We start from the raw sequence: 6,822 nt of genomic DNA, 5'->3' as shown, positions 1-6,822 counted from the left end.
CTAACATTGGTGCTTTGACATCTAGAGGTGGTTTATGGTGAGTCCAATGTCAGTCTCGATCCCTTTCTACTGTTTGCTGTCCTTGTAGGAAATGTGTTCAGTTGGTCCCTGGCCTTTCCGATACATCTGGCACCTAAGGCTCTGCACCTCTGTTGCCTTACTTAAAGCCAGTGGTGTCCCTTTGCTCCTCCGATTTGGCTCTTGGCTCTGTAGCTCTGCCCCTCAGCTCCACTGTGCTGCCTTTGGTGACTGTTATGGCCTCCTCTTCCCTTTTGGAAGAAATATTCACCTGCGTCACCGTTTACACTGACAGCGGACATGGGCTCAAAATTCCACCCTATGTATACTGCCTTCTAGTTGAACCCAGTGTTGAACCAGTGAATCTAAAGAATTCAAATTAAAGCAAATTAAAAAGGCTGACTCTAAAATGAACTTAATTAGTGCGGAGCTCCAGAGCACAATAACTGTGCATAGACTTTGACACAAATGTCATTAAAAATCGAAGCTTAGGTTTATAGTTGGGGCATCTATTTCAGCAAAGTTAGCGGCGATTTTAGCTAATTGAAGCAATTGATGAAGGTAAGTGTGGTGTTTAAAGAAAATATTGAATGTATTGAGAATCATCCAGAGCAGGCAGGACAAGTAACAAACGAGGAAGAGAAGGGAACTATGGGCGGGATTCTCCAACCCCCCGCCAGGTCGGAGAATCACCGGGGTTCGGCGTGAATCCCGCCCCCGCCGACTGCCACATTCTCCGGCCCTCCAAAAGTCGGCGAGGCATGATTCACGCCGCCCGCCTCGGAGAATGGCGGGGACCGGCGCGACTCAATGGGCCCCAGGGCTGCCCAAGTCTCAGGCCCGCGATGGGCCAAAGTTCCGCTGGGTTTTTTCCCGGTCCCGCCGGCGTGCATCAGACCAGGTCCCTTACCAGCGGGACCTGGCAGCGCGGGTGGTCTCCGGGGTCCTGGAGGGTGCGGGGCGATCTGTCCCCGGTGGTGTGGCCCGCGATCGGGGCCCACCCATCCGTGGGCGGGCCTGTGCTGTGGGGGCACTCTTTTACTATGCGTCGGCCGTGTCAGCCTCCGCGATGGCCGACGCATAGGTGATCCCCGCCCTGCGCATGCACGGGGATGACGTCAGTGGAGTCCCTTCGGCCCCGGCTGGTGTGGCGCCAAAAGCTTTCCACGCCGGCCGGCGGGGCGCAAACCACTCCGGCGCTGGCCTAGCCCCTGAAGGTGCGGAGGATTCCGCACCTTTGGGGCGGGCCGATGCCGGAGTGGTTCACGCCACTCCTTCCCGCCAGGACACCCCGCCCTGCCGGATACGGGAGAATCCCGCCCCATGTTTCTGCAATATGCTGACTGGATTGAAGTTGAGCCCAAGGCAATTACGTTTTTGTGTGATCAGCAAAGGCACTGCATCCTGAGGAAGAACTAACACAGAATACACCAGAGGGTGTTGAAAAGACTCCAACTTAAATAATAACAGTGTCTACTTAAGGGGATTCCTGTAGTTCTTCATAAAAGACATATGATAAAGGTAGCGGTAGGTGCTCAAAATTGTTGGCTAAAAGTTATTCTCTGTATTCTTAATGATGCTGCCATATGAGTGTAGCACATTGAAGAAAGATATGTCTTTCCTTTGTTGGGTTATGCCATGCTGCTATATACAAAATAAACTGCTGCTGTTGCTTACTGACAGTGAAAGCACTTCATTGCGTGAAGTGCTTTGAGGCTTTACTGAGAGACAGGATAAGCCGTTATCTGACTGTGTGCATTTTTTCTTTCTGAAAATCAGTTAGAATGATTGGAGTGAAATTTGCAAATTAGACAAAACCATTGCACAATAATCAGCTTCAGTTTTAGAAAGTGTCCAATAGAGACTTGCTGCATAAGATATTGGACCAGAATGTACTGCAGGGATGGATCTAATTATGTTTGTCATTAGTTGGACTTACCCACTTAGATTTTTAAAATTCTTTTGCCTGACAACACGTGGACAGCACAGTAGCATAGTGGTTAGCACAGTTGCTTCACAGTTCAAGGGTCCGAGGTTCAATTCCCGACTTGGGTCACTGTCTCTGTGGAGTCTGCACGTTCTCCCCGTGTCTGCGTGGGTTTCCTCCGGGTGCTCCGGTTTCCTCCCACAGTCAAAAGGTGTGCGGGGTTAGGTGGATTGACCATGCTAAATTGCCCTTAGTGTCCAAAAATGTTAGATGGGGCTACTGGGTTTATGGGGTAGGGTGGAGGTGTGGGCTGAAGTGGGGTATTCTTTCCAAGAGCCAGTGCAGACTTGATGGTCTGAATGGCCTCCTTCTGCACTGTATGTTCTATTCCACTTTGCTGAAAATGCAAGCTGATATCAGTGCAGTGAATGATAAAACAGAGATTGTGCAATCAGACGGAACAGGACAAGCGATTGTTTATCCCCTTAATAAATCAGATAGAAAAATTGTGAAACAGACAGCGTGAAAGGGCTAGAAAGAAGGGTGAATTAGATGCCAAGTTAAGTACAGAAAATAAATTAAAAATGGTGGAAAGATTGGATTAAGATGGGGGGGAGAAAAGAGACAAAAAGAAAAAATAATAAAATGTTATATTTTTAATATTTCTACCAACTGAAACTTAAAGGAATGAAACTCCATAGTTGCACAAGTTAATTTTTAATGCCAGAGAGTTTGACTGTCAACCATTACAACAGATACTTAAAGGCACAATATCAGTTCAAAGGCAAGGAAGGAGCTAAGGGTTATTCTATGGTTGGAAAATCTAGAAGAACAGCCATTCATCACACTCTGTTGAATGTAATGGCAGGATATGGTTACTTTTTTCTCTGTATTTCCTGGCTCCAGTCAGCCAGATTGAGAGGCCTTTGTTGTCAGTTTGGCACCAAACCACAGGGGAGAGTAGAAAGGAGGAAGCAACTGGTTGGCTGGAGCTGGTTGAATGAGAATGGTGGTGGTGGTGTGGGGGTTGGGGTGGGGGGGGGGGGGTTTGGTGAGGTGCTGGGTGGTTCAAAACTAGGGGCAGACCAGTGGGGGATTGAAGGTTTAAGGGCCAGGGTGTAAGAGGGAAAGATAAAAAGGAAAGGTGAGAAATGGGAGGGAGATATGATGCTACAGTCAGTATGGATGGAGGAGTATGAAGTAGAGGGAGGGATTAGCAAGAGGAGGGAGGGATTGTGAAGAGGAGAAAGGGATTGTGACAAGGAGGGAGGGATTGTGAAGAGAAGGGAGGGATTGTGAAGAGCTAATAGGAGGCGAGAGTTTGGCGAGACATCATAGTTTGGGGGCGTGAGTGGAGCGAGGGTTTGTTGTCTGATCATATTGGTGGGTGTGTGCAGAAGCAGATGAGCTGGATAAGTTTGATAAATTGAATGCAAGTTAGCTGCTGGATCCAACAGTCCATGCTTTCTTTCAGCTGTGAAGTTTCATGTGGCCTGAGAAATCAGGCTGGCTAGGGTTGAACATAAAACAGATATTAAATCTAAGGTATGCCACCTAATATGAATATTTAACTGACCAACCCATCTTTTTGGGGCTGGTTGGTTATACGTTTTCATCAAATTTGGTGATCGAAATTCTCCTCCAACATTCTGTTCAGGTGGGCCAGAATGAGAAGGCCATTTTTGAAATGGTTCCTTTGTAAAGGTGGAAGGGGTGGGTGCTCAACGATCGGGGGCACCCTGTGCAGCGGGCGCAACCCTCTTTCTTGTCACGCTCTCCTTTCCTGCACCCAATCTGCCCTCCAAATCTCAATTCCTGCACCTTTCTCTCTCCCACCACAACCACACACCCCCCCTCCCCCCCGCATTCCCCCGAACTCCCACCCTCCCACCCTCCAATTCCTTCCCACCCCAAAAGCCTAGGGCTTACCTGTCTCCAGTCACCAGGGTCTTTTCCCAGAACCGCTTGGCAATCTTACGACTGAACGCTGGAGCTGCCGACTAATCACATTGACCATCAGCTCTGGACGGTGGGATTGCTCGTCTACTGTGGGGTAGATGTCTGACTCTCAGCCTGCATGTTATTGCTATGGGACAGGATTTTTTAAAGTCAGCCCCTCCACCCTGCTATCCAGTCCGCTAGTTCTGAAAAGCTCAAGAAGGAGAGACACATTTCAGACTACAGCTAATGGATATTCCTGTTAGCCTCGTATCTGGCCCACGCCTAAATTTGCTGTATTGAGCCCTAATAGCCACACCATTTTTTGACAGCAAATTACCAGGAAGTACTCATTTCGAGTTATGGCTGCGTTCTAGAAAATTGTGATTTTAAGTGAAATAGCTTTAAGTGAATCATGGGTTCCCATAGGAATCAATGTTAAAGCTGGTGTTAGGTTCCTTTGGACATTTATCACCCAGAAAAATACAGTGGCCACGTTAAAATACTGGACCATACATGTGGCATGTATTCCTGGCTGAAATAGCTTATGAAATAAAATAAATCGTTAAAAATGGAAAAAACTGTATAAATTCAAATTAGATAACACTTAACAGTCTCTTTTTCTTCTTAAGCTGTCCTTTGGGTTCAGGGATGACTTGCTTCCACTCCACTTGCTCGATGGGTTCTGAGATGGCTGATAAGTTCAATCCGCAATCTCCAGATTCGGTAGGCAGGTGTTCCCTGGAGGGTCAGATAGATAAGCTGCTGGAGGTTTTTGCACTCTCTTCATTGTCTTAACTTAGCTTCTGCATGTTCGTGATGATGTCTCTCTATTTCTGGTGCCATCTCAAATGAACTTCCTCAGGGAGGCTTTAAGGACATCGATAAAGTGTATCAGTGGAGGTAGCTTTGAGTGATTTCAAGCTTCAATGCTGATCCTCGCCTGCTGAAAATGGCTCTCTCACTGGTTTTAAAATGGCCCCTGCCTCACTTGCTCCATGCTCCAAATTTAGTCAGACGACTGCAGAGTCAGCCTCCGGAAGGATACATCCTGTATTATCCACAGACAAGCTCTGAGACAATGAAAGCAATTTTTTTCCACCCATGTTTTTCACTTTCATTGATATCAATAGATTCTGAGCCTCACCCACAGCAGGGACTCTTGAAACTCCAAAATGAAATCAGCTTTAGAGTCAAGATCTTTTGTTTTGTAGAGATGAGCAGACCAAGGTTCAAATTTTTGCTTGGTTTGGATAGTTTTTCTTCAGATCTTTGCCCTTTGGCTTTTGAAAAAAAGCAATTGAAGTTCCCTCGAGTGCAAGTACCTTTCTTCACAATGGTGCTGATCAGATCAAGGGATCCGATGACCATCAGAATGCACCATGAGAATGCTGATGCTTGATGACGTGCAGGGTGGCTTAAAGCAGTGACGTACTGTATAGGCCATGATATTGTGGGCGCGATTCAGCCACTGGCGCAACGGGTGAATCCTGGGAGAGCCCCAAATCGGGGTACTCGCCAGGTGCCAGGCCGCTCGCGAGTCACCTGACATGCAATGCAAGGCGCGATCTGGCTTACACCCTTGCTGACCGTGATCCAGATAATGACATTTAGATGAGAAATCAGGGTCATTTTTTTAAGCCAAACATAAAGAGCCGCACTCTCTTATTTTACCATTTAGGAAACAAAATATTCAAATGCTTAATTGCTATACAGGTAGTGATCCGACAGCAGTCAGCTCCAATTAAACCAACCACTTCTGCAAACTGAAATTTACTAACAGGTTAAATACAGGAAGAAGAAACATGCTTTAGTGAGTCCTCTTTCTCAAAACCTTTTAAACACATTCTGCAGTGCAGTAACTTCTGGTAAACAACCACTGCTAGTGTTAGGCTCACTGGGATAGAAATCAGATGCTCTTGCGCTTGTATTTCATGCACAAATAGGGACAAAATTATCAACTTTACAAGGCTCTGCACTGTGCTTCAAGGATGTCTGAGCTTTATTAACCATTAATTGTTTCTGAAGTAATCTCCTAAAAAAGGTATTTGATCCTTTTCAAATGCATGAGAAGTCTGACTCCACAACACACTCGACAGCTGATAGTCCCTCCCCCAATGTTTATCCTTCGCTACGCCAACCACTCTACCAGGTCATACTCAAGGCCACTGCCAAGGCAAACTTCAAATCTCCTGAAAAGCAAGCTGCTCGATGAGATGCACAGGGACTAGCAACTTGTTCAAAATGGTAGAAAGGGCTCAATTTGGGTCTGAACGCTTCCCTCCTGGTTCGAGCATCCCTTTGTGTTTAGCATTTCTGTCAATTGAAACAAATTTTGTCCTTTGCAGGAGTGAATTAGGTTCCTTGGTAAGTGTCACAGTGCCTTGCTGGCCAGAGATTATAATATGTTCATGTTATGATGCGTTCTCCAGAAATATTACCACACAGAGGAAAATTCACATCAACCTCAGTGAATAAAACCCCTTTATCAAGGGCATCTATGGGAAGAAACATTTTTACCAAGGGAATAACCTTCCCTAAGCAGGAGAGTTTTATTAACAGCTTTCTTGCTCATGGTTTTCTGATTGATTCATTTAATCTTAATGATAAAATCCTGGCAGCGTCCATAATTATATTACAATGCATGCTTGGATTTTTGTACTTCTTCAGTTCTCTCTCTGCCTGAGCTGTGACCTCAATCACAAGGAGAGCAAGGAAGCAGGTCCCAAATCCAGCTCAGCCGAAACAGGAATCGAGCTCTTTGCTGTTGACACAAATCTGATGCCCAATGGCTGTGCAGCCAATTGAGCACCAAAGGAGTCTGAGTTGCTGTGGTAACATGCAGTTTTACATGCATGTTGTAATCTGGTGCTATGAATAGTGATAGAAGAGGCTTCAACTTTCTTTCCATCATGTGGCTCAACAGAAATTTCTTACCA

Source organism: Scyliorhinus canicula, chromosome 13, assembly GCF_902713615.1.
Source record: "Scyliorhinus canicula chromosome 13, sScyCan1.1, whole genome shotgun sequence".
Classification (NCBI taxonomy): domain Eukaryota; kingdom Metazoa; phylum Chordata; class Chondrichthyes; order Carcharhiniformes; family Scyliorhinidae; genus Scyliorhinus; species Scyliorhinus canicula.
Note: the sequence above shows the minus strand (reverse complement) of the source record.